Raw genomic sequence first — 9,391 nt, forward strand, 5'->3', positions numbered from 1 at the left:
CCACACCAGTTTCTTACCATTTATATTACTTCATGGTTCTCACAATTCTCCTGATTACTAGAGTGGGCACCATTTACTTACTCGTGCAGAGAGGCACTACAACCTTGCTCTAACAATTTTGAATGTTCTAAATCCTCACCAGAAAAGACAATCAGTAAATCTTCAACAAGTTTATGCTTTCAAAATAGGTTTTGTGGAACATTGGAAAATACAAGAATTGAATATAAGATCAAATTCATGTGCCTGCCACATGAATATAAAACCTAGTAATAGACATGAAGCTAATGCTTCCTAAAAAATAGGAAGTGCCCAACAGATGGTGAGGAAAATTCAGAGTAGGTAGTTAAACAGTGAGGCATAAGATGATCTAGGAAAAGGACAATGAAGTGCATTTAAAGGAAATGCCATTTTTCCCCCAAATTACTTCCTCCCAAATGATTTCAAAGTGATAAATAAAATTACTGTAGATGTGGTTGAAATCAGGAGAGAAGATAAAAAGAGGAGAATTTAGAGAATGGAAAGGAAATAATTTTTACTTAGCATTTTCTATTGCTAGTGATTCTGTAAAGCATTTTACATGTCCCAGTTGTTTAATTACTAACTCTCTGTGAGGTGAGTTTGGTTGATACCATTTTATAATAAGGCAACTGAAGTTCAGAGAGGCTAAATAACTTAGGGACATACAACTATTCAATAGTGGACTGAGATTCTAATCCAATTCATTCTGATGCTAAAGTTTTTTTTTTTCTCTTTACACTACATTGAAAACATATATAAAGTAGGCAGATTGGCCTAAAAGGACAGTAGCTTATACACTTTGTTTTAATTGCAACCCAGATAAGATGCTTTATCCATATTTTCTTCAGAGGAAGAAACATTGTAAACCCATCTCTGTCTTTGGAGCTTGAACTACTGACAAAAGTATTATATGCATGTGGATTGGGTTAGCTGTGAATATTCTGAACTTTGTCCAAGGAAGGTTTAAATCCATCCAATTTATACCATTTACATTTTGGAACCAAAATACCTGCCATGCTTGTGGTGTTTCTAGAAAAATAGTGAAATGCGTTCTTTAGCAATTTGTAAACTACAGGTGTTTTGCATTTTCAATAATTCTTTCCTAAATGTTGTTGCTGTATTCAAACAAAAGCTGTAATTACAACATGGAAGTACAGATAATATGTGGATTGAGAAAGGAGAGGGTTGAGAAGAGAATTGGTAATGAGGAAGTGCCAAATGTATGTAATCAGATATGAAATTGGAGGTTTCAATTTAGGCACTAGATACAGTCCAGGCTGATTCCAAAGACAGGTTACAAAAGACTAATCAAAAACTGTTACAGACCTTAAAAATCTCATACACATTAAGACAGTTGAAGAGTAGGGAAACTGATGAAGAGATTTCTTTAGAGAGAACTGTGTTTTGTTTTTTAAAAATGTTTACTTATTATTTTGAGAGAGAGACAGAGCGTGAGGAGGGGAGAAGCAGAGAGAGAGGGAGACACAGAATCTGAAGTAGGCTTCAGGCTCCGAGCTGTCAGCACAGAGCCCAATGCGGGGCTCGAACTCACAGACCGTGAGATCATGACCTGAGCCAAAGTCAGACACTCAACCCACTGAGCCACCCAGACACCCCGAGAAAACTGCGTTTTGAATACTACTCTCTAAATTTGTAAGATGGCAAGTTCATGTGAATACAAAACAGAGGGCTTTTAGTGTTACCACTCAGGGAGCTTCATGGGTCTCCCAAAGCTATCTGATACCTGCCAGGAAAATCTAAGGCCGAGAAGGACACCTAGTCACCTGATAGCAGTGTGAGCAATGTACTTACTATGTTGTGATTGGACTGTGCTTTGAGAGTCTGTACAGGTGAAGAATGCTTGAGTGCTTCCTGAGGACCAGATGCAGTGCATAATTATAGGCCATCTTAGAGCTTGTCCAATAGGGCCACCTAGAGGGGAAGCTGAAGGTGGCTGAGTGAGTTCTGAGAGGTTGAGAATCATTGTGGATAAAATGGTCAAAAATCCTGTAAATGAGATCACCAGTAACAGGAGTCTTTGTAGAACCCATGAAAGTGCCCCATGTGAGAAGAGATCTGCTTTACTTATCCTTCATGTCATGCTTCAATCCCAGTCCAGAATGGGTCTGAAATAGCAGGTAGGAGTTGGGGGAATGTATGTATAAGAAGGGGAGAAGAAGCCAGTTACAGTCCCCATTCCTACCTCTTCTGTTGCATACAAGTAGGTAGCAGAAAGCCATAACTGGGAGAAGACAAACAAGTCTTAGCTTTGCATGGAGATTGAGTATGGATTAATATACTTTTCTGATAATCTGAATTTATACTGTGAATTTGTACTGTGTAGCTGTATAAAAGTGAGTACAGGACTATAGGACCCACCTATAGTGGGTTTTCATCCAAGGTGACTACCATGAAAGAAAATTTCAAAGATCACTGGAAACAAAAGTAAAGATTTTTAAGTCACATTTTATGAATCATCATATGTCAATTTATCAGGTCTATATATTTGTATAATAAAAGTAATTTCAATGAGCTCAGAAGAAAGAGTTTGGATAGAGAAGTTGATAGGATTGGAAATTAGTTAAGTAGAGAACCATGAATATCAGGCTAAGCATCTGGACTTTATTATATAGAAACTAGGAAATCATTGAATATTGGGGCATGATAGACAACTTGACTACTTTGACAAGTGGTATTATTTTCAGTGGTGACATGTACTAATTCCAGATGAAAGATTGCCAATACAGGAAGCAATAAAAATCTCTGGAGATGTTAAATACATGAGTAAATAGAAATAGATTCTTGTTTTGTTTAAAAAAACAACTATTTTATGAGGTTTAAGCATGTGTGGAATTAAAATACATGACAGTAATAATACAAAAGAAAGAAGGCATGGAAAAATTGTAAGTTTCTTATTTTGTTCTGAAAAATATTTAAAGTAAAAAGTAAAAGAAATTTTAATAATTCTAAGATGGGTGCTGAAATTTCTAGAGTAACTACAAATAAAAAAAGAAAATAATGTACTCCTAAAAACCTAATAAAGAAGAAATTTGAAGAATAAAAATATTATCCTAAAGGAAGGCAGGAAAGGAGATAAAAAGGAAAAAAAAACAAGAAATGGGGAAAATAGCAAATATTGAAATGTATGTTTAAACACATATATATCAGTAATTATATTAAATATAAATGGACTAAACACTTTAAAACAAACATTCTTCTTATGGGAATAAAAACATATATGCTGCTTTTAAGAACCACACCATAAATATACAGAAATAAAAACATGTATTATACAATAAGTAAACAAGAGAAAGTTGGTATGGTTCTTCTGATAACAAATTGAACCGAGTATAAGCACAGAAAGAGTATCAGAGTTAAAGAGCATCATTATATTATAATAAATGAGACAGCAAGGGGAAAATACAACAATTCTATATTAGTATGCACCTAACAATATATCTTTTAAGAATGAGCAGAGACAAGGAGAAAGAGACAAATCCAAAACTGTGGAAAATTTAACACATTGCTATTAGAAACCAATAAAATAAGATTTTTAGAGATAAATGAGGCTATATATAGAAGATTTTAACAGCATGGTTAACACATTTCCCCTAGTTGAAATATGTGTAACATTTCTTTCAATAATTTCCAGAAATGCATTTTTTAAAAGTACATGTGGATCATTTACCAAAACATGAAGCAAGTCCAAACAAAATATGAAGGGTGGAATGCAAATACAATATGTTCTCTGACCATAGTGGAATTAAACTAGAAAGCCACTATAAAAATGTAACTAGAAAATTCATCAATGTTTGAAAACTAAATGTTACACATTAGTGACACATGTCAAATAAGAAATCACATTGGAAGTTAGAAAACAAATTGAACTGATTCATCGTGAAAATATGATATATCAAATGTGTGGGGTATAGCTAAATTTGTGATTGGAACAGCAGTTCCCACCTGGAGGATATTTCCCCCAAGGGAACCTCTGGCAATATATAAAGACAGTTTTGGTTGTCACAACTAAAGTTGTGGAGGTGTTATGCCTCCCAGTGGGCAGAGAAGCCACGGATATTTCTGAGCATGCTCCAATATACAAGGCAGTATCCCACAGCAAAGAATTACCTGGCCCAGAATGTCAGTAGTGCAATGACTGTGCAATCCTCGATTAGAGAGTAATCCAATGCCCTAAATGTAAATATTAGAAAAGAAGGAAAGATGAATATCAATGATCTAATTATACATCTGAAAAAGTAAGGGAAAGAATAATGCATTACACCCAATGAAAATAGGAAAACAAAATTGAAAAAGATAAAAGCAAAAATTAATGAAGTAGAAAATAAGTATAATATCAAGAGAATAAACAAAACCAGAATTTTGTTACTTGAGAGTGATAAAATAGACACACCTTTAGCAAGAGTAATCAAAAAAAAAAAAAAAAAAAAAAAAGAAGGCACAAATGACTGATATCAGGAATTAAAAATATGACATCATTTTGGTGCCTTCAGTTATTAAGGTGATAAGAGGCTCTTATAAACAACTTAAAATCTATAAACTTGAAAATTAAAATTGATAACTTGAAAAACACAGCTTACCAATACTAACATCAGAAGAAAAATGTGAATAAACTTGTATGTGTTAAAGAAATTAAATCTTTAATTCAAATTTTCTTTCCTAGAGATTAGAAAATGGAAGACTTACTGATGAGGATAGCAAAACATTGATGCCATAATCTAATATGGGCAATACACATACCCGCATACGTACACACACACACCCCCACATGCATGCACACACCCACACAAAATTAGGGTGCTGATCTCTCTAGAACATACATAGAAAATTCCTAAATAAAATATTATAAAATATTAATAAATATGATTCAGTAATATATAAAAAGAAATCACAACCAATTGGGGTTTAACCTAAAAACATAAGGTTGATTTAATATATTGAAAAATTGATTACTTAATGTAACACACAATATTAACAGTAAAAGAAAAACAATATGACCCTCATTTAAGAATACCAGAAACAGCATTTGATAAAATTCAACACTCATTTATGTTTTTTTTTTTTTTAAATCTCTTAGAAAACTAGATTTAACTTCCTTAATGACATAAAGGGTATCCACAGAAACATGCAGCCAACATTCTACTTGATGATAAAATCATTAAGTTTTCAACTCTGATATTCAGAATGAGACAAGGATATTTATTAAAACTATATCTGTCCAATATATACATATGTGTGTGTATATATATATATTATACATATATTTTATATATATATATATATATATATATATATATATACTAGAGGTCTTTGCAATAATAATATGGCAAGAAAGAAGTGCAAGAAAAATTTTAAAGGAAAATTGTATTTGTAGAAAACTGAAAAAATACAGATAAGATACAGATTTAGAATTAATAATTGCGTTTTGCATGGTCATGTCCTGTAAGGTAGGTATAAATAATAAATTATAATTTATTATAGTATTATTATAGTATTACTATATACTATATACATATAATACTATGTATAGTATAGTAATACTATAGTATTATAGTATTATTATAGTATTTATTATAGTATACCTAACAGTATACTTGAAAATAAGATTTTATAAGTGATACTACTTAAAATAGAATAAAAACCATCAAATTCATAGGAATAAGAATATAAGAAACGATGTACAAAATCTCCATACAGAAAACTATATTATTAAAAGGACTTTGAAAGTCTTAATAAAGGGAGGGATTTTCCATTTTCATTGTTTGGAACACTTAGTATTCTTAACATGTCAGCTCTCACCAAAGTGATTGATACAGTCAATGCACACTCAGTCAGATATCAGTAGGATATTCATGGAAATGGACCATCCGATTTCAAATTTTATATGGAAATGCAAAAGACCAAGAATAACAAAGATAATCTTAAGAAGAGTAAAACCGGTGGCGTTTCAATAACTGATATAATGATTTATTATAAAGTTAGTAAAATTAAACAATGTGGTATTGGTATAAGGATGGTCAAATAAACTAAATAAATACAGAAACCAGACAATTATTTATACATAAAGAATCCTGTAACTTATTTCTAAGTTGCAACTATAATGTAGTAGGAAAAGAGTAATCTTCAAAATAAATAGTCTGAGTCCATTGGATATCTGTATGAAATCTCAAAAATGAACTTTTTTCCCAATGTCCTAGAATACACAACTGTCAAATTTACATGAAGTATGGACCCGTAATGGAAAGTAAAATGACCAAAATTAAAAGAAGATATCAAAGGACAACATCTTTGTGGTCTTGGAGTATACCAAGTTATCTTAAACTGGATATTTTTTTTTCAACGTTTATTTATTTTTGGGACAGAGAGAGACAGAGCATGAACGGGGGAGGGGCAGAGAGAGAGGGAGACACAGAATTGGAAACAGGCTCCAGGCTCTGAGCCATCAGCCCAGAGCCTGACGCGGGGCTCAAACTCACGGACCGCGAGATCGTGACCTGGCTGAAGTCGGACACTTAACCGACTGCGCCACCCAGGCGCCCCTTAAACTGGATATTAAGTGCACTAAACATAACAGAAAAATGTGATGAGTTTGACCATATTAATCATTAGGTCTCTTATTTATCAAAAACTACCAGTTAGTGAAAACCGTGGAGATGGTAATTGCTATATATGGATCCAACAAAGAATTCATATCCAGGATATAAAATTATTTGTACAAATCAATAAGAGAAGTACAGATAATCCATTTTTAGAACTATGCAAATAACTTTCAGAGTCATTTCACAAAACAAATATCCAAATGGCTGATAAACATATAAAGTTGTTCAGTCTCAAATATATGTGGGATATGCAAAATAAAATTAAAATAAGACATTACAACACAGCTTCCAGGGTGGCCCCCATTTTTTTTTTTTTTATTATGAAGTATCTTAAAGGATATGGAGTAAATGAAACTCCTACAGAAATTCCTCAGTCGGTTAGGCGTCCGACTTCGGCCTAGGTCATGATCTCGCAGTTTGTGAGTTTGAGCCCCATGTCAGGCTCTGTGCTGATAGTCGGATCCTGGAGCCTGCTTCAGATTCTGTGTCTCCTTCTCTCTTTGCCCCTCCCCTGCTTGCATTCTGTCTCTCTGTCTCCCAGAAGTAAATAAATATTTAAAAAAAAATTGTTGGCGGGAATGTAAATGAAACTTTGGCAATATATTTTTAAGCTGAACAATTGCATACTCTGTGATCCAGTGATTTAATCACTAGATATACATTTACCAGAAATACAAACAAATGTACATTTAAAGACATGTTCAACAATGTTCCCAAAGTGCAGTTTGTAATATGTAATACCTAAAAGCCATTTGAATCTGATTTGACAGGAGAATAGATACATATATCATGGTTTATTTAGGCAGTGAAATACAGTATGACAATTAAAGAAAGAAAAAGCCACACAAAGAACATGAATAACTTTCATCATTATAATTTTGAGTGAAAGAAAACAAAAATAGCATAAATTTCACGATTCTATTTCTATAAAACTCAAAAATAAGCAAAACAAATCTGTGGCAATATAGCCTGGAGTAAAGATTGCTCAGTAGATGGTCAGGGGGTTGGTCTGGGGTTGGTCTTGTTGAAAACAACTGGTCTATAGATTGGGTTGACAAACTTTTTCTGTGAAGGGTCAAATAGTGGAATTTCACAGCTTCGTGCACCATAGGATCTCTGTTGTGACTGCTCAACATTGTTGTAAGGAAGAGAGCAGCCATGGAAATATGTAAGCTAATGTGTTACTATGTTCCAATAGCACTTTATTTACAAATATAGGAGGCAGGTGGGCCATATTTGTCCCATGGACCCGGTACTGCGACCCCCACAGTAGATAGAAAATTGCTATACTGAACTTTTCAGTCAATGATGCTCCCTGCAGATCAGTCTGTCCATGCTTTTCTGCTATTTTATAAGCTTGGGCTTGCACCAATAGCAGTTTCAAACATTCCTTAAATTTAAGGTTCCATTTTATTGCTCTTTAAATTTCAATCTGTTGCATAGTCTGTTAATATAAAAACAGAATTTGTGCAACTAAATTGCGTAAGAAGATTAATTTCAAAGAAAGAATTTTTAAGAAATCTAATGTCACATTAAAGAGAGCCATCATTTCTTTTTGCACATGTGATCTACAATACAAAAATTTTAAAAAAAGTGCACTTTGCCTTTTACAGACCTTTTGCTAATAAACATAAGCCTGTATTCCCAATCCTTCCATCTGTATTGTGAACATGGATCAAGTACAGAATTACCTAGAGAAATTGAAATAAAATAGAAGACCTTTGGGTCATGGCAATAGTGTACTTCCTTGCCCCAAGAGGAGGTAAGGAACGACTTCTTACATTTAGATTAGCTAGGGTGGGAATTCACTCCCAACTTCTATACTCCTGTGATCCTTTGGCAGAGGATTTTTAACATTAACATTAACATGAAAAATATAAGTCCCAAAGGTTAATTATAAGCAGAGTTGTCCTTGGTAGGAAATATCTTTCGTTCCAATCATGAAAAAAAAGTGTATAATGGTGTAATAAAGCTGTTTGGGAAAAAGATAATGGTCAGGTGCTTTTTCTGTACTCTTGGGAGAGAATATGACTGTTGGAAAGCAGGCGTGGGAGCTAAGATGCCTCTTTCCCCCTCATCTTACCATGACTTCTTAGTGTGCTCCTGTGAAATTACTTTAACCTTTTCCATCTAAGGTGATGAGTTTGCAAGAGCATTGCCTTTTACTCAGAGGTTCCAAGAGGCATTATTAACTGTTTTTCTAAAAGGAGTTCTTTGTGCATCTTTTTTTAAGCATCTTTTAAAAATTGCCTATTTATATGACTTCCCTTCCTTCTCAAGATTTTGATTGGCCTTTTCACGTACTAAGTAGAAAAAATATATAGTTTTAATTTCATCAAATATTTATTTGTGGCACAATGAGAAAATGGACAACTGAACAGTTAATTTTGAGGCTAGATGGATTTTCTTTTGGCTGCAAACAAATGCTCTTTATGGGTTCATGGTTTCTGGGGAATTTGGCTGCAGTATGAGTTTTGTTTCTTGAAACTATTCATACAGTCTCGATGTACACATGTGTGAAACATTATAAGAAGACTTCTCCTTTTGGGGTTGGGAACAAAGAAAAATTACCAGAAAACTAGATAAGGAAACTGAGGCTCCCATTGGTGAGGTCTGAACTGTATAACCAGCCTATATCCTTTTGTTCTTCAGGCATCTGAGCACTTTTAGGAGGCCCCTCATCCTTACTGGCCTAACACAACCATATCTAGGCTAGCATTTCTAATTTGATCATAGATCCAAGCGTTATGTCTGTA

The sequence above is a fragment of the Leopardus geoffroyi genome, chromosome A2 (assembly GCF_018350155.1).
Source record: "Leopardus geoffroyi isolate Oge1 chromosome A2, O.geoffroyi_Oge1_pat1.0, whole genome shotgun sequence".
Taxonomy (NCBI): domain Eukaryota; kingdom Metazoa; phylum Chordata; class Mammalia; order Carnivora; family Felidae; genus Leopardus; species Leopardus geoffroyi.